At 37.0% G+C, this 20,168-nt stretch overlaps 1 long non-coding RNA gene across 1 annotated transcript; it reads left to right on the forward strand.

Moving 5' to 3' along the window:
• The first annotated feature begins 5,831 nt into the window (after positions 1–5,831).
• LOC135280363 (uncharacterized) lies at positions 5,832–18,168 on the forward strand. The gene is made up of 6 exons (XR_010347342.1): positions 5,832–5,920; positions 7,612–7,697; positions 10,164–10,275; positions 14,547–14,600; positions 15,923–16,009; positions 17,209–18,168. It is a non-coding gene; the product is annotated as an uncharacterized LOC135280363 (long non-coding RNA).
• The last annotated feature ends 2,000 nt before the right edge of the window (positions 18,169–20,168 follow it).

Below are 20,168 nucleotides of genomic sequence, written 5' to 3' on the forward strand. Positions count from 1 at the left end.
AGGATTCAGAGATCAGCAGCCTCTTATTCACCCATGATTCAGATGAGCTAAGTATAGGCTTTAAGCTACTTTTGCTAAAGGCTGCTAGAGTTAAGTTCTGCTCCATCTTGTGGACTCCAGCAGTATTGGGCTGTTCTTAAGGAAATAGCTCAGCTCTGTATGTTGCTGTCTTGCAGTTGAATATATGAATATACCTCTTGACAGGAGTGAGACTTGATAGTGATTTTCTGCCTTTCATTAACTACCCAATATTAGAGTCAGGGTGGGGAAGGTAGTCTTGAATAGAAGCAGAATTCTAAGAATTAAAATAATATTTTTTCCCCAATGCATCTGAAGAATAGGGCATAAAAGTTTTGTGACTGAGAACATAAGAGTTAACCAAGGCTCCTCTTTACCTCATTATGTTGCTCCCTTAAGATAAGGATGCCTCAGACTCCTCTTTACAGCCTCCCAGTGAGCTATTTTGTAAAAATAGGAAGTGAAGTTATCACATAGTCTGTGATCATCTTTTCTTATGTTACTATTAAAGAAACATTTGATCATTTTATTTTGTGTGACTGATGAGGAAAATTTACACTGTGCATAATAAATGTGCTCAAACTTTTGCTACACATGATTTAATTGTGCTTCACTTACTACTGTTTGGTCAAAATTACTTAATCAGCCACTGATTGCTTTAAATGCCCTCTGTCCTCATGCTTTTTGTTTTAAAGCAAGAAAGAAGTCTTGTGGCATTGTAAGGGAGCCCTAAGTTAAAGAGATTTGTTTTGTTTACAAAGTACAATTTCCCAAGGAGTCATTTGGGGCAGCCAATGAGGGTGAAGTTAATACAGAATACAGCTTTAATCACATTAAATAAAACATGAAAAAACTCAAAACCAAAAGTGATGTAACTTTGGTTGCAGCTCACTGATTTATCAGGGAGGGGCACTGTGCATGAATAACTCTGATTGCTTTTAGCTTGGAGATCGGGCTTGTTTTGGTCTTCTGCAGATGATGGTGTTTCACCACTCTTCTTTTTACAGACCACTGGTCCAGCTCTCGCTACTCATGTGAAGATGAACAATATTTTCTTTTGAAAACCCATTTTGTGCCTAGTTTTTGTCTGCCATAAATGTCAGTTCTGTTTAATCACAAAAATACTTTAAATAGTTAGGGCTCATTGAAAAGTTAGGGGACTAAGTGACCCACTTACACCTTTTTGCTTTTCCTAATCAAGGTGTTTCTAAAGAAAAAATACCATTATGAAGCTGAGATAAGTTTTGTTCTTTTTTCATGTGGATCTTGCACAGCCTTGTTTGGTTTTACTGACCCCCTCTTCTTTGTCTTCTTGTGTGAAAGGATAAAAACTAATTTTTGAAATACTTAAAAACTAATTAATTCAAAGTATAGAAAAAGATTATTCTAGAAGAATTTCTATTTTAATAAGGAAATTGTACATTTAATATAAATGTCTGGGTAGCAGAATGGAAGATAATTAATTTTAGAATAGGAGAAACAAAATTTTTACTCAATGATACTTGGCAAGACAGTTTTTTTGGCTAATTCCTGTTTATCTCAGATTTATTGTTTTTTGGGGGGGTAATGTTTTAAGGAACCTTTTTTGCCGTTTAACATTTCAAGTTAATCACACACTATAAATATTTTAAAACAGCTAAATGCCACTGTGTGCTAAAGGGTAAACTTTTGTGATTAGCTGTTATTTATACTTTGTATTCCTATAACTTTTTCAGTCAGCAAAACAGATTATATTGCAAATGATCCAGTTGAGTTTTTGACCTTTAAAACGCTGGTGGGAATAAATACCAAGTGTTTCTGTAGTTGGGAATAACATAAGACACCCAAAATGGTGTGTTGTGTGTTGACAGCACATTATAGAAGTTTTACAGAGCAATACAGATCACAGTGTTTGTTGAGAATTGCTGGTGTTGAGAGGTTGCTGAGTAGAGCTGCATCCACAAGTCCTGAGCCACCACTCTGTGAGCAGCACAAGGAGCTGTGCATGGACACAGTGCAGCCATCCAGGGTCACTCCCAGTGACTGCAGCAGTGTCCAAGAGCCATGAAATGTTCCTGGTACTCCCTCTCCATTCCTCAAACCACTGAAACATTCTTCCCTCTGGCTACGGGGGTGAGTGAGTGCCATTTGGGGAAAGATTTTAGGAAATGATAACATTTCCTTTCGACATCATCAAAAAGCCCCCAACTCTCAACAATTTCCATGTCCATTAATGAATTCCTCCCTTATAACAGTGATTAAGTAATTAGAGAAGTTTTAACTGTTGTTCTACTTCTAAAACAGCTAATTAGTTAAAATAGTTTCCTATCACTTCTAATAAAAAAGTGATTTAAAGAAAACCAAATTTCCACTTGTGTCATTTCACCTGTATTGGGTGAAATAATTTTTTTAAATGTCAAAGCCACAACTTTATGCTCCCTGACCCCACTGCACCAGCTAATGCCATCCTTGCAAAAAGTCATTGTTAATGACAGAATCAGCTGTTTGAAACTTCTTTCTAAAATCATTAGAGTCCCTAAGAGGACATGGAAATATTTATAGCTGGAAATGTGTGTCATTGTAGTAAATAAAGGAAAAGACAGTAAAATGTGGAAGAGAAACTGTTGGCATGAAATCAAAAGAACAGCAGCTCACTCAGTGTAAGTTTAAATCAGACAGTTAAGACCAAACACCCACCAGATATATGTTGAATGACAGTCTGAAGAAAAGTCCAGGATATTTATTGTTCTACTCTGAACTGTTGCCTGGTTTTTAGAAAAAAAATAAAAAAAAAATTCTTTCAATAGGAGTATAGTGGACTAAATGTGGAGTATTAGAAAGAAGGTAAAAAACCCCCACTGATTTTCGTTTAGTTATTTAACATTTGTTGGCCCTGCAAACAGAGGCAGGGGCAGAACTTCCCAGCAGGTGACACTATGGCACCACTTTATTCAAGAGCAGCCTCTAGCGCCCAGCAAACACCACATCCCGAGAAAACACGGAGAGCTCCCAAGAAATAGAAAAGAACCAAGCTGAGATGCTCATCTGAGCGACCCCTGAAGCTGCTCTGTGACAGAGACCTGGGGGAAAGGAGGAGCTCCTTGGCTCCTTTTACAGGAGCCTCAGTTGGGGACTGCTGGATGAGTGTCCAGGAATGCTCTCTAATGGAACCATGGCATCCTACCTGTCCGTGAATCAGGGTCATTTACCAGTCCTGGAGTTTCGTGTGGGATTATAAAGTTATTAGTATTTTACAATGGATGCTTTTCTGTTACAAGTTGTTACATAATGTTCCAAGGACTTTATGAGTAGGAAGGTTTGGATAAATGGTATCATTTGGTCTGGTCTACTAACAAACAGACATCAAAGCACATCTGTTTGAATACCTTAATTTCTAGACTTCATGACCTGTGTGGTTTTAGGTTACATTTTTGATGGCTTTTCAAGGCCCTTTCCTTTCCTTTCCTTTCCTTTCCTTTCCTTTCCTTTCCTTTCCTTTCCTTTCCTTTCCTTTCCTTTCCTTTCCTTTCCTTTCCTTTCCTTTCCTTTCCTTTCCTTTCCTTTCCTTTCCTTTCCTTTCCTTTCCTTTCCTTTCCTTTCCTTTCCTTTCCTTTCCTTTCCTTTCCTTTCCTTTCCTTTCCTTTCCTTTCCTTTCCTTTCCTTTCCTTTCCTTTCCTTTCCTTTCCTTTCCTTTCCTTTCCTTTCCTTTCCTTTCCTTTCCTTTCCTTTCCTTTCCTTTCCTTTCCTTTCCTTTCCTTTCCTTTCCTTTCCTTTCCTTTCCTTTCCTTTCCTTTCCTTTCCTTTCCTTTCCTTTTTATAAAAGTGCTGTAAATGGACTCAACTGAGGGGCATAGGGTCAAAGGAATTATAAATGTGATTACAGGCTGAATCCTAGTAAAATATGAATGCAGTATTTTTGAAATGTGCTGACATTTTTGCTACTTAAAGCAGTTTTCAACTTGCACACATGAGAATATTTATGTGACTTAATTAGCTGAAGAAATGGGCTTGTATCGTTCTATTAGTGTAACAGAAATTATGCAAATTGCAGAAGAAAATGTTGTTAGTTATTATATCAGCCAATGAAATACATTGTGTACTCCCTAGACAAGTTTAGGAAAATACCTTTATGCTTTACAAAACTACTGTTAGTTATTTTATTCATCTGTTTCAAAAGCAAATTTTGGAAGTCCATAAACATTTAATCCATTATCCGTAACCTAAAGAACATTTAGGTTCTTGCCTGCAGTTCTGGTGACGCTGCACTCGTGCACTTGAGGGCGCAGTGTGGCACCAACCAGCTCAGGTTTCTCCACGAAGAGTTGAGGTTTTATGACTGAGTCCCCTCTGTAAGGTGCAGGACACAAAAAATTGGAAAAATTGCAACAAGTAATGTGAGAAATGCAAATCCTGATTTTCTGCTGCATTTGATTGTCTCATTTTCTGATTTATCTATGAGTGACGCTGCATACTAATCAGTAAGATATTTAGAGAGCTTAAACCAAAAGTGAAGTCAATAAATCTTTAGCTAGATTTTTCTCTGTTTTAAACAGAAACAATATCTTCTCTCACTTCTTTCCTTTCCTTCCTCAGAGTGTTTTTCCTTGCAGAGCTGTAACTTAAATTTGGTATACCACACTAAGGGATAACTCCCAGACCCTTTGATTCAATAGGAATTTTTATAGGGTGAAAAAGGGAAAGAATGTTTTACAGATATACAAAAACACCCTAATTATTGAGAGAATCAAAGGGAAACCTGCGTTTGGTTAATGCAGGTGTGCAGTTCAGCTTCACCGTGTCTCTGTTATCAGCTCCCCTCATTACATGTTTGGCTAATTTCTCATCAGGCCTTTCCAGGCTTGATGGAAGTTCGAGTGGGCAGGTTAGATGTTAACAGTGAGATTGCTTAGTGATCTCTGACCAGAAATCCTTTGAAATATCTTCACTGATCCATCTGAGGGAATTAATCATATGTAAGCATGTCACCTTTGGAAGCAGAACTGAAAAACAGGGCTCTACACACTTTAGTGGTTTAAACTACTTTAAAGGGCCACTGGAGTGCTGCTGATCCCTGTTCCTGCAGCTGTGTGTTCCCATTTCCTTACAGAGCCCTGCTCCCCATCTGAGCTCCTGAAAGCCAGTGGCAGGTGGAAGCAGCAGGAAAAGCAGGCTGGGGCTCTGTGCACCCCAAGGCCACCTGCCTTCTTGTCACCTCTTGCCTCTGGCCAAAGCCCCTCCTCACCTCCCTTGGCCATTTCAGTGCACTGAGTTGGCAGAAAACTAACACAACAAAAGTGAATAATTGTTCTGCTGATTTAATGCACTGAAAATGTCATATTTTCCAAATTGTGTATTGGAAGAATCACCTCCTATATGGATGTCCTGTTCAACCCCCAGTTTTCTGTCTGCCCTGAGTTCTTCATATGGCAGAGACTCCACATGGCAGATTAACGAAACGAATGACAGAGTTACTACTGGAGTGTTTTATCTTCAGTATTCTTCTTTCCATCTTTTCTCAGTCATAGGGACTCCTGGCATCATACCAGCATAGGGGGAAAAAAGGACCAGAAATAGAAAGAGGAATCATTGCTTTGGTAAATACCAAAAGCTTCAAGTAACCAATGGATCAGAGACTTTGTGATCAGAACTTGTATCTAAAGGAGCCATCTTTAGATAAAGAGAATACAGAGAAAACAAGATGTGGGTGTAGACTGAAGGCTTGTACGTGCACCAGCAGAACCTCCCCAGAAATCACCAAATTATTATTATTTTGATTTTTTTTCTGTTTAGATCCTCAGTTTATACCGTTTCTGACTCACACATTCACCTTGAATGCTGATGATATTGTCATATAGGCAGATGTAACTTCCTTCCTCAAATACTGAGAAACAGAGTAACCAAGGAACCATGGCAGAATTTTCAGGTAGGAAAAGAAAAATAGAAGGGTCTAAAAACAGCAAATGCATTTAGTGTGCTACAGGTGGCACTGACAGAAGTGTATACCATGGCAAATTTCTGTTGACACCTCACCTGATATAATACAGATCTCTTTAAACTATCTCACAAAATCAAGAGAATTCCTTTTTCTACAGCAGACCTCCTTCTTAGGGGTGAACGTTAAAAGCACACAAAGATGAAAGTTACAGAACTGTGAAAGAGCCATAATTTATAATAACTTAGGTGGCAATAAAGAAGTGTAATGATGGCTTCAATGAAATAAAGTGGAGATTGTTAATCTTTTTTAGGTGGAACTTGTTTAAAATTTCTAGCAGTGTGAAAGAAAGAGACCTCTAATTGAATTGCTACTTTGTGCAAGTGGGGAGGCAAAGACACCCCTGGTAGATCACTGTGTTTTGTTAAAAGAGAGTGGTAATTGGCATCCCACTGTTAAGATACAGTGTCTTGCCATCTTTCCTTTTCCCCTTTGGTCTAATAATTTCAGAAGATTTTACACATTGCCCTGATTGCTGTTGGAAATTGTTTTAGTATTAGTAGCTATTAGTATTAGAAATAGAAATAATGTTAGTATTAGTAACTGTAGCAAAATTTTTAGGACCTCTTTTAAAAAGCAAAAAACGCCTCAAACCCTCATCAGAAAATGTCTCTATTGGCTTTTCTATTGGCTTAACTAAGTGAGGAAGGAAAAATGTGAAGCCCAAATGTAGTATAAAGGCTAAAGTTGAAGAGTTTTGTTGTTTTTCTAATAAGCATAAACCAAACATGTTTGGATTTTAAGTACAAGAAGAGCAATAAAAAATCCTATTATTCTCTGCCAATTATCACTTCAGGCTGTGATCTTGTCAGAATTCATAAGCTCCCGGTGCAGCATCCAGTACTGCCAGGAAATGCTGGTATTGATTCCCCTGAGTCAATGCTTTATCATGGTTGGAGGTGAGGCCACCCAAGGCACTGTCACATAATCCTGAGGCCCTGCTTTGGTTTTTACCTGTGTCAGGGTTGCCATATGCACTCTGTAAACACAGAAAGAAAATATCTTTTCTTTCCCTGTATTATATTGGTGAGTAACCACTGCTGTCTTGGAACTCTCACAACAGGCTGAATTTTCAGGTGCATCTCCAAAAGTTCCAGTTATGATGGTCCTTGTCAGTCAGGCATTCCCTCCCAGGACCTCAGAAACATTAGGTCCTCAGAAACCAGGACCTCAAAACACTATTGGTGTTTTTTTTTCTTAAAAATCCACCACCACTTTCAGGTAAAGGAGAAAATCGGGAGATGCTGTGGAAGAAGATGAGTAAATGGGATTTAAAGGCAGTCCCATTTGTTGTATTTTAGTTGCAAATTGAAAAGTCATTGATGAGTTGCATGGTGTCAGAAAAATAGTTGGCTTTGATTTTTGGAGAAAATGTTATGTTTTTATGTAAGAGAAAAACTGCTTGATTAAAAACTTTACAGTTTACTATTAAGTGACACTGCTTTTTACTGATAAGGAAAAGCTTAATGGCTGAGACACTGCAGGGAAACTTAGATATTTGTTCTATTCCCAGGTCTTGGGTAGTTTATTTATGTTGTGACACATTGTTTATGATTCCAAACTTTGCCTTAGTGTTCTTTCTGCAGAATGGTCACTATCTTCCTTAATTTTTTCTATGTTAGCTGCAGGCTGTTTGGAGCAGGGACTTCTCATTGTATTTCTAAATGCATGTATCATGCCTGGCACAACCAGAGCTAATGTGGTTTGGGTAAGTAGATATATATTTAAAGCCACTCTTTAAAAAAATTACTGTAAAATGCTGCTGTTGAATTGGAGTGCTTCCAGTTAAAGTTACTTTTATGTCTGGTTATAGAGAAAATGTTTCACACTGAAAGCTATAAATTTTCATTAACCAAAACCAACTAAATTTGCCACAGGCTTCTAACTTCAGCTTATTATGTGTCTTTGAAAGTAAAGTATTTCTGCTATTTGTTATTTGTAGAGACTGAGCTGCAAAATCTATAACTGCTCGAGAAATTATGTAGATAAGATGGATCCCAGAATAAGGAAGATAGAGGGAAGGAAAGAGCAAAATTTTGTCCTGAATAAACAGAATGTGAGAGAAGATTTTGAACTAATTTAAGACTGTAGGATAACAGAGAAAAGTTCTATTTTTTCCTTTCTATGAGTGACTTATGATCTCTTTCTGTTGTGCTCATATTTTATAAAACCCAGTTAAAGAAAATATCAGTTTGATTTCTGATACTATTCATGGCCACTATTTTATCATAAATCCAGCTTTTTTTTCAGGCTAGCCTCTGGTTAATGCAGATACAGGAAAAAAAAGCCACTATGGATCTAGGTGCAAGTTAAATTTTTCAAAATAATTTCTGATACAGATCTCTTTTCATTTGACTGTGACATTCTGCAGAGATTCCTAATTAGCTAAACTTCTTTTTAAATTCAATTTTAGATCAGAATCAGAACAGTCAGTTGTTTGATTTCCCACTGGTGGGGAAGTGAGTGAGCAGCTCCATGGTGCTTAGTTGCCAGCTGGGGTTAGAGCATGACAACTCATTATGTAAAGCTTTACTCCTAGAGCAGCTCTGAGATGCACTGAGCACAGAGTCCAAAGGGAAATACTTGCTTTGTGCCTGAAGTATCTCTGAAATTTATTAAAACCAGTTTTGCAGTAGTTTGGAGGCAGTGCCTAGATCTGAACTTTGGGCCTTAATCCTCAATTCTGCCATTTGTGTTTCTCTTCCTCCTTCATGTTCCCTAAGTGGGCAGAGGTGTTGGTGTCATGACTAAAATTTATATTGCTTTATGAAGGGGAACTTCACTGGCATTAATGAAAGATATGATCCCTGTTTGTTGAGAAGGAAAAAAACCAAATTATTTTAGATCTTACCAATCCAAATTTCAAACTCTGCTGTGAATAATTGACATGAGATCCAAATCTCTGTAAAGTAGCCTTAATTTATACTCATTAACAGGACAGAAGCCACAGGAAGCTGGTAAGAATTTGCTTTGAGAAATTTCCTCTGGTTAGGGGCCTTCTTCATGATAGCAGTTGTGAGGTTTATTGTCACTTTAATTTAAAATTCCAGAAAACCTTTATATTTCAGGACAAATGAAATATAACATGCATTGTCCTTAAGGACCATAGGAAGAAGAGATTGAACTGAGGCTTATTACAAATTGTAAGAAACAAACAAACAAAAAAAAATCTCAGATGTTTTCCTGCACAGGTTAATAGATGTTCATCTTTGGCATTAAGTCTTGCATTATGTCTGAGCCAGAGCAGGAGCTCACAACCTCCTGAAGAATGTCACTTCCTGCTTCTTTTTTCTGCTTGTTTGTCATCAGCATGTTCCTTCCTTCTTCTTCCTCCCTTGGCTCAGGAACTCGTCTGACACTTACCATGAGCTGATTCAGCTAAATCTGACTAAAGGAGCAGAAAACTACAGGCCTCCATAAAAACCCCCCACAAAAACCCCCACCAACCAACCAACCAACCAACCAACCAACCAACCAACCAACCCCAACCAAACACCCCAAACCCTCTTTTTTTTTTTGCTTAGTTGGAGAGCTGAAAGATCTCACTAAAAGTCAAGTGAGTGGCAGAGACAGTGCAAGGATGAAAACATAATTGAAGAGGGACCTATTCTCTCCATGGGAAATTATATCTCACTTCAGTTACAGGGCAGGAACTTCTGTTATTAAATTGAAAATCTAGATGTAATCCTTTTTATTTTCTAGTAAGTCTCTCCCTCTCACAATTTAAAAACTTTTAAAATGTTACAATATGCATTTTTAAAAAACCATGTCAAATATTAATTTGGAATGTTACATTTTTTCTCTTTTTAGAAGACCATCAATACAAAAATCCAATCTTTGTGAATCATGCAAGCTGACAATGACATCTTCAGTATCTGCTGCAGTCTGAGAAATCTGTTCTATAGGTGGAACTTAGCAATCTACTTTTCTTTAGCATATGCATAATTTTTTTTTTTATTTGAGTGATCTTGCTTAGGAATAAAATAGTCAGAATTTGAGCCTTGCAAAGACAAAAAAATTAGGCATCTCAGGAAATGCCATGTTCCCATTTTTTTTGATTAGTTCTCTTTCTACTGGTTTGACCTGTTAATGACCAGTTCTGGCCATAGTTAGACCAGTCTGATTTCCATATCACTGTCTGCAAATACTTGACTTTTTCCTTCCACTGTGACAGTTTCCTACCTGCTGTGGTGCAGATCTGATGAGAATTCAGCTGCTGTGGGAAACGTGGCACCAACACTCTGTGATGACTCAAGAGCTGGCAGGGAGCCCTACAGTTTTGCTGAGTAAGTTGTTATTCCTGAGTTTGCAATTTAATCACTTATATTTTTGCTGGAAAAACTTATACTATGATGTGAGAGTTATTATGGCTTGTTTTTAGTTTTCACATTCTCCCACCTATAACTTTTTCTGTTGTTTTATGGTATCAGTCTAAAATAAGAGTTTAAAAGCAGTGGTCTCCTTTTCAGAATCTGAGAATCTTTCACACATCTTCTACTCTGAGTTGTTTCTTACTGCTACATTGAATTGTAAAGCATAAAAGAAAGAACCTGATGGTGTTTTTTATGATGATAACAGAAAATATTATGAAATAAGAACTATGCCTTGATATATGTAGCAATTTTTGCTGCACTGAATTTCTGTCTCAAAATTCCCAGACTTTTCAGTCTTAAAAAAGGCAGTTTTTTTTGGTACTACTTGTAGAAACACTGCATTGTACAATCGGAAATAAAAACCAGATTTCACAAGGTTTTACATTTTTCTTTACAGAGATACACTCAATTTTTATCTTAATCTTGAAATATTGTAACAACTCATGGGATTAGTTTAAAAAGACCTCAGTGTGCTGCTACCTCCACATTTGCAAACGAAACTTAAGAAGCCCAACCTGGGAAACTTTTTTTTAATTTAGTTCTGAGTACACAGTTCATTACTGTCACTAAAACACTCAGATTTAGCTTGACTTAAATGTCAGAAAATATTATTCAGGTGTAGAAGACACCAAAGATCACATCTAACTGTTATATTGAATCTTAATTAGCAGGGAGACCATATAAAACTCAGAAGCTTCTGTGAACTAAGAAAACAGCCCTGACATTCTCTGCTCAGTTCTGGATATTTGTTACTGGCTTTGATCTCCAGTGATAATCTCCAAAGACCCAGGATTGTGGCTTGCTTAAAAATTTGGTTTACATTCAAACTTTGCTCTTAAGTCATTATTACCAAATAACTGGAGGGACTAGAACCTCATAAAAAGCATTTTATTTCCCATTACAAGAGTTAGAGTTCAGGCAACAACATTACATAAAGCAAAGCTTGTTTCTTCTCTGCAGCTCAGTACTAAGTATGTCACTATAGTTAGTAACACTAAGTGTAGTGTTAAATAAATTCTGTGCATTGACACTCTGTCCTGTTTGGGTTTTATAAGAATCAGCAGGTTTTGTGCAGGTCCCATGATGTTTAGAAAATATCACAATATTTTTAAAAGATGCAATAACCAAATATTTGAGAAAAGGCCTAATGCATCTTCGCTTGAGATAAGACCACAGCCCACATCGTGGTTAATGGACTCTTCTGGCAAGTAGGGAAAAAAATATTTTTTTTTTCTTCTAGATTTTCCTCTTTGATATTTGTTCTTGGCAGGATTATTTCTAATTAGATTGTTCTTTTTCCCAGTCTCAGAAGGGACACATGCAGTGTGTGAACAAGCCGACTTTGTAGCTCATGCAGCTAATAAAGTGCTCTGCCGTAACAGCTAAATTTGCATTTTTAAGAAGTCCATTGTCACGACTAATTACATAATTTCTCTTTGTTATGGGAGAATGTTATGGGAGCAGTCTGTGAAAGACTCTGCATCAAACGTCAGATTATTTGGACTTTTATTATGGTTAAGTTTATGAATTTGCAGTGTGATCTTGAAAAATGTTTCAGGTGCTTAGAAGCGTGAGGTGAGTTTTATTTGAGAGGGCCACGTTAAACATTCTCTCGTACTTCTCTTGTAATTTGATTGGCACCATATCACCTGTATTATACAAGATTATTGGGATATCAGTATCTGTTTGTTTTTTCCTGACATTTCCATTGTTATGAAAAGCAAAGTTGAAATCTCATGTCAAAGAAGTTGGAAAATATGGTTGTGTTTGTATTTAAACACAAGCAAAGCAACTCTAAGCCTGTTTTCTCATTTCTGCCTTGAATAACTAAAAATCATTCCTGGTATTTTCTGGATTTGATATCTGCCAAGATAAATGAACTAATACACAGGCTTCTGTGATGTGCTGAAAAAGTAAATGCACTGGGAAACCTTTCTGAATATTTATGTAATGTTCCCATTGCTGTGCATTCTGTGGGAATGTTTTGAGTGAGGACAAATGGGATCAACTCTTGGATGCTGAAAGTGATGCTTGGAGAGGATGAGACAATTTACCATTATGAAGTTGGGTGGGAAACCTTTTGGTTGGCTGCAGCACACAAACCCTGATTACTTTGTGCTACTGAAGCCTGTGTTTATCACCGTGTTGTGAGCAGGTTTCAGTCAGTGCTCAGCTGGCATTTTTTATCCATTTTTAATCAATTTTTTAGAATGGAACTGATACAAACTTGTAGTTTTCAGTTTGTGGGATGTTCTGAATTCCACGTTTTGTTTTCATCTCAGGATATAAATCAATACACTTTGCAAAACAATTCTCAATGCAACTTTGTTTACACTGACACATTGCTGACAAAAACAGTCTGTGATAGTCCAACATAATTTTTCCCATGGCTGCTTTGCTGTGTAGAACTTAATTCTGGTCTGTTCTGGGAAACTTCAGGTATGTAACTATGTGTCCTCTGTCCTTTGGAAGCAGAGTGATACCATTGTCACAAAACATACAGGACACTATGAACACTGTAAGCTTTACTTCTGAATTTTAGTAACAATCTTGCCAGTTTTACCTTTTGCTTTGGATTATTTGTGCTTTCCTACGTTTTGGATTTCATACTCAATTTAATGGCCAAATTCCTTTATTTTCATAGCAATTTTTTCAATGTTTTCAGGAAAAGCATGTTGAGGTGTAAATTCTAGACCATGACCTCACTCTGGTGGGTCTGCTTAAAAACTGAAAGACAAGAGATGTTGTCCCAGAATTTACCATCTCTGTGAAGTTGTTCTGTGGCTCTGTTTGACAGAGAATGGTCAGTCACACTGATTGTGTTAGATCTTACCTGGATTTATAGGTTATCAGTTGCTGTCTGGGCAAATCTTTCTGCAAAACCTGCTGAAAACTGCTGTGCCCAGTATTTGTGACATTGTCAGGTGCAGCTCTTCAGCGACGTGGATGTGTCTTGAAGCCCAAACTTCACAAGCTTACCTAGATGAAAATGATTTTATATTTTCTTTTTATAAAAGAATTATTTTCTTAAATGCCTCCTGTATAATTGGATAATGTGACTTATTTAAATGTTGGAAAATAGAGAACAAGAAAAAAAAAGAAAGAAGCCAGGTGTGCTGAATTCTATGAAATTTGTGTGCTTAAGGAACACAATTTTTAAAATTTTTTTTTGTGACTATTGATTATCTTTGGTTCTCATTGAAAAATACTAGTGGAAAGGAAATATGTGTTCATCTGCTGTGCAGGAAGTGTGGTTTGACACAACCAAGTGTCTTTTAGGTGGTAGATCCTTAAAATAATTACATAGGAGTTACTTTAACTTAATTTAACTTTATTTAAGAAACAATACAAAATGTAGGTACTTAGCTGGCTTTCAAGAAAGAGGAAATATAGGGCATATAATAACATGTTACATTTAGAAATCCATAGAAACATGACTTTTCATTGCATTAATTGTTTTCCTACTATTGCATATATTAATTTTTTATTTGCTAATTTCTACCTTTCACACTTATTCTAGACGAAGTCACTCTATTGTAGTCTGTAACTGTCAACTATTCCCTTCAAGAACAGATTATTTACCATTTTTTGAGTTTACTGTTGGTGAAGATTTTAAATAATTGTAGCAGGATTGGCTAAAGTCTGTAAGTCACATGATATTTGAGCTTTTTATCCTATTGAATTCAGGAGCTGAAAGTGACATAGTAATGCAAAGTCAGAAGGGGGAGAAGTGGATCAATATATTGCTAAATTCTTATTGAAATTCTCATGCTTAGACTGTTCTGGGCGGTTTTATTTCTGCTTAACATTTACTGAGTAAAAGTCATTGCCCTAGAGATGCGAGATTTATTGACACACAGAGATGAAAATGATTAGCTAAAAGGTTTCTGCACAAAGAGAATCAGAATCAGCCGAAGCACTACAGGGTGGCTCATATACAGGAGGCTGAGCAATTTTAAATAAGTTATTAATGTTCAAAGCTGAAAGCTGAGGTTGTTAATATTATACCAATTGTTTATTCTTTGCTTCCTATGGAGGAACCATAAAATTCTGAAAATTTCAGCTATATATATAGGCTTATATATTCTATACACACACACATTTTGCTTTTTAGAGTTCATAAAGGTTTTATTATGTTTCCATAGATTTATTTTCTAATTAAGTACATGGTTGTTTATTTATAGATACCAGCTTTTGAAGAATTGACTATATAGAATGTTCCCACAGTCCTGACAAAGGTAAAGCTCTATGACAATATATTCTGGTTCATTAGGAATCATGCAGACTCATTTTTTATTTGATTTCATATGCCACATACTCAGCATCTTGGTACACCCTATTTAGCTTTTCAAACATCTGAAAGATGTCAGCATGATTTGGCTTGCAGAGCTCATGAGCCTGCCAGGAACACAAGGCAGAACCTCTGCTTTTTGGCCTAAGGAAGAGCAGGTTTTGTCCTCAGACTTGACTTTCTCTTGACTTTGCACAGGCAGAGTATAGTGAAGCCTGGAAAGTTTAATTGTCAGACAGATGAAATTGAATTACATTGTGGTTCAGTGCTCTCAGAAGTCAAACATAGGGAAAAATTAATCTTCTAACGAGGTGGCATCCAAAAGAGTTTACTAATCTTACTAAAGCCACCTAAAATCCCAGTGTCACCACATTTCTAGTGAGAATCTCTCGGGGCCACATTTTGCTTCCTTCATCAGCTGCTGAAAGGACAGTCACCCACAGAAATCTGTGGTACTCTGTAAAACCTGCTGTGTCCTGCCCTGGGCTCCAGCACAAGTGCTGCACGTGGCTCTTCAACCTGGGAGAAGCAGAGAAGGTTCTGGAAGCTGTGCCTGGTGCCCTGAGTCAGAGCTGGGTTTGGGAAGGAGACATCTCCCTGTGGAGCCTTGACCAAAGGACAGGGCCTTATCTACCATGCTGTTTCTCCTCATTAAAGCTGGAATATTCTAAGCAAAAAGAATGAAATAAAAAAGATTAAATACAACTCACAATTCAGAGAAAATGAGATGAGAGATCACTGAACACCAGACAAACCTGGAAGTATTGAATAATTGTGTATACTGTTGCAAGCATTGTTGTATGAGATTTAATTCTAGGTTTCTCACAGGTTTTAAAGCTCTGAGCAGGTTTTATTTTGAAATAGAAATGATTAAATGTAATTTTTCAATAGTTTTACGTGATTAATGTAACAGGCTGATTTTCCTTTGAGTACATCATAAATACCATTCACATTGGTGTGCTATATATGGAAAGTTTTATTGCTGCAGCACTTTATGAAATTATTCTTTGGGAAATTATAGATATTCAATGAATAATTCAAGAGAAAGAATAAAACAAAATCTAATAAACTCTGCGTATGACTGAACTTTGACATTATTACAGTAAATGTGTATACACAAACCTCGCTGTTATTGTGGAAAAATGATCCAAGTAGAGACTGGATTTTGTAACAAGAGATGTTTCCACACTTTGATTATCAGAGTAGAAAAGTGACAATTATTAACCAATTGATAACCTGAACACCAGTCACACTTTCTTCTATTTCCAGAGAAGTGAAGAGCAAAAGATATAAAAGATAAACTGTTGAGGAAACACTGGAATTTTGCCTGGGGTTCCAAGCATTATAACATTTTCTGTAAGTCTCAAATACTCCTGTAAATCAGAAAATTGAGAACCTTTCAGAAAGCAACATTTGAGAGGATTGTACTAAAAAGTGCCTGTACCCTTTTCTCCCTTCACTACTTTGGGTGAGGCAGAGATGTTACAACAGGTGGGGAGTGGAAGTGAGGGGCATGGTGTGGTCTCAGCTAAGCTGGGAAAAACTGGGGCAAGGGATGAGAGAGACTGAGCAGGTACCATCTTGGTGCTTTTTTGTGACAGCTGCAACCCAATTTCCTGCCCATACCTAATTACTGGGCTGTGGAAAATAGTTCATAAGCTCTTTAACATGTGCTTGAGGCTGGTATGAAGTGTCCCAGCCATGAACATCTTGTTTAACTCCTTACAGGAGCCTTGGCTATCTAGCAAGTGTAGAGAAGGACACCCCAAAAGCCTCTCACATGTTTTTACAGACTCACCATCCTAAAGGACAATGGAGCAGGACAAGAGAGGGGGCATTTCCTTCTCCAAAGGTTAAAGCTGATTTAGCACCTTAATCTTATGTGCCCTGAGGATTTTGTGTTCTCACCCTCCTCCTGCACTGGTGTCCTGTAGAGCTTGACCTCCTGGCTTAGCATAGAGGGGATATGAACTCCTGCAGTAGCTTCATGTTATACACTGTCTTTAGAGACATTTTTAGGCAAAAAAACCCCATCACTTCAATCATCCTTGAGCCTGGGAAAAGGAAAGAGTCCAAATCAAGCCCACCCTGTGCAGATGCAGCAGTTTCAGATATTTGTTAAGAAAATAAAGTCTTGTAGCTCCCCTCACAGAGAAATTTCCTACAAATATGTCCAACTTTCCCTTTTTTTTTTTGGTGTATAACATGGCAGCACTTCTTTAGTGACTGTAAATCAAAGTAACACCACAGATTTTAAGGGCAGCATGTGAATTTATTCCAGCTGAGTTTGTGAGTAGCTTCAGTGGTCCCAGGGATATTTATGTTAATTGGAAGATCTGATCCACTGATTTCAGTGGAGCTGTCCAACTTTCTCCAGGTGGAGAGCTGCCTACTTCCTACCACTATTTCTTTCAAATTTGTTAAACTAAAGAAAGTGATGACAAGACATAGAAAAAAAAAATAATGAGTTTGACGTGTTGATGACAATCATGGAGTTTTCTCAAGCTGAATGGATTTTTAGGTATGAACTGAATTTTGCTTTCTCCCCACTGCAGATCCCCAGCTATTCACTTTGTCCCTGGCTTGAATCAAATGAACAATCTGACTGCAGCTGAACCAGACATATGCCCTGGGACTGTGATGCTGCTGAAGCCCCTCCACAGAAAACAAGTTCTCTAAAACTAATGTAAATGAGAGTAGGATCAAGTCTTTTTCTGGTAGTGTTTGCTTGCATTAGAAAAGGGGAAAAAGAGGGAATGGTGAAAAAACAGGTAACAAGTGTTCTCATTTGTCTGGAAAAAGCACTCGTGCTTTTTTGGAATTGCCTCCTGATTTGTTATGAAACTCTGAAATTTTTTAATTTTAGTTCAGTTTCATGACTAATCACAGTTTGACAAATATGGAAATTTGTAAGTGTGGGGGAATTGATGTGCAGTAGTTTTTGTTCTTTCCCCTGTTCTGTTTGAGGATCTGCATGTTGATGTATTTATTTTGAATTAATGTTTATTTCAGTAAGCTGAGGGATTTGTTATGATTATTATGAAAGGGCCTGGTATATATGCAAATGAAATTCAGAGAAGTAGGAGAAAGGAACTAATTTGCTATTGGAATTTGAGGATAAGTTATTTTGATCAAAGCTTCTAGATAAATATTATTCCACATAGCAAACCTGTTTCTTCCTTGTCTTAATGAATTCTTGTATTGTAAATTTGTGTAAGCAAAATTGATTTGGAACACCAACATTAGTTTAGTCAGTCAGTTTATATGTTACTGGAATATTTTCAGTTACAAGCAGGGTCACAAATGTCCACCTTATTTTTAAGGAATTTAGGGAAACAATATTCTTGTCAATGTGTGGTGACTGGGTGAAGATCTAGGTTTTAAAGTGCAACTAATTTTTATGTAAATTTATTTTGCTTGCAAGGATTTTACTTTTCTAAACGTGGTTTTAGAAGACTTGGTTCTCTAGATATAATACAGGGTGCTTCTTTTTTGTTTGAAGAAAACTTGTTTCAATGTGAGTTACTTTGATACTTGCAGTGTAAACAACACACAGTGGGATCAGTTATCAAAAAGGTGACTTTCTAATGCAAGTTAAAGGCTGAAATGATGAATTTCACATCTGTTAAATAGACTTAATTTCTGGTGACATTATAAACTGAAAAGGGCAACAAGCTCCTTCTTCATCACACACAGATCTCTCCAAACAGATTACAATTTAGAATGTGTTCAGCATTGAAGGCAAAACTGCTGAATGGTCTGAAGAATGCAAGCCATCCTGTTAGGGGAATATTTGCTGACTTTTTAGGATTTTGGCTCAAGAAAATCTTGACAGATATTGCTGGATGAAGTTTTACTGTCACAGAGATGGGCTCTGGAGCAGACACTTGGTATCAGTAAATATCCACAGTAACTTGCATTATCTGACACCTGGTAAGAGCCAGTCTCATGTTCTGATATGTTCATCCTCTGTGTGGTTGGAGGATATGAACATGAAAAGCATACATTACTCATAATTTATGATTAATATGTCCTATGAAGGACACAATCAAATTTCTTATATGAGGATAGGCTGTGGAATTATTGCCAGTGTACACTGAAGGAAGCATTGACAAGTTATAGCTGAATCCATTACATTTCTACATTTCTACATTGGTGTCCAAGGTGCAAGAAAAAAATTGCAGAATCAAGTTTGTGATGCAGCTTTTCTGAGGATGCTACACAATGACATAGCTGCAGGTTTGATGCATTCTGTAACAACTACTTTGCAGCAGGACTTCCTAGTGCTGTATGATTTCTTTTCATGGTAATCTGCCCCATCTGTTTCACAGATACATTTTTAGTCCATTTCCCTTCAAACCCGTTTCCTCTCTTCAAGGTAGTGATCATATATCTACTATTTGTACTTACCTGATGAGTCTGTTATAGTACTCATCTAATTATTTCCCTTTCTTTTTATTGCTCGTGAATGATGAGATATATTCTAACTTTACAGCTAAAATTAATTTGAAAGATTGTTTTTATAGCTGATCATTTTTATATTAATTTTTGAACTATAATTTATGTGCTACTAGTAAAAATACTTTGTCATGGATACACTTCCAAGTCTTTAATTTAGTCATACTTTCAAAGGCATTACAATTGTTCCAAAGCTTTCCAGCAGAAAAATCCACTAATGGAATAGGCCTAGGCCATTTGTTTATCTTGTGGTTTTTATAATCTCTACCAGCTCTGGTCTACCTTTCCAGAGAAATTTTTTCTCTTCCAAAAATGCACTATTTGTTTTATGTAGGAGCCATTTCTAAACTCTGAACCACTTAAAATTAGCAAGGTGGCATCTGTGGAACAAGCACACCTCCACCTCAGTGCATTCCTCTCAACTGTTACCAATTCTCTGAACCTGAGGAAGCAGAGGTCAGGAAAACATGGGTATAAAGGCACCACACCTTGACCCTTCCAGAACTGCATACCTGAGAAGCATAACAAGAATTTATAGTAGAAATGTTATTTTAGAAGCATTTCTACTAAATAAAAATACCCTGCAAAGTCAGAGCTAAGAAAAGGACAGAAATAAGTACTCAACTTAAAGAGGATGACTTGTTTTCCAGAATTGTTATTTTGTGGTCCTTCCACTTCATCTGACAATTTTCTTCTGTGTTATAACATAACTCTCCATCCTCACAATTCCTTTTGTAAATATCATAATTGACTACCATCCAGAAAAGTATGATTTCTTCTTGACTTATGTACTGAAGGGCTCAATCACGGGCCTTGCTCTGACATAAAACTGGCTTCAAGCTGCTTTGAAGATTGCAACACAATCCCAACATTTTGAAAACAAGGATTCAACAATATTCTAATATCACTTACAAGAGTGTGCTGAGATCTTTGTTCCTTTTGAGAGAGGGAATGTCAGCAATGGGAAAATCTGAGGGGCCAAATCTTTAGCATTGTAATACTTTGATAATTTTTTCCTTCCTTTTTTTTTTCGTCTCCTGAGGTTATTAGTTCTGTA

Source organism: Passer domesticus, chromosome 13 (genome assembly GCF_036417665.1).
Source record: "Passer domesticus isolate bPasDom1 chromosome 13, bPasDom1.hap1, whole genome shotgun sequence".
NCBI classification, from domain to species: Eukaryota; Metazoa; Chordata; class Aves; order Passeriformes; family Passeridae; genus Passer; species Passer domesticus.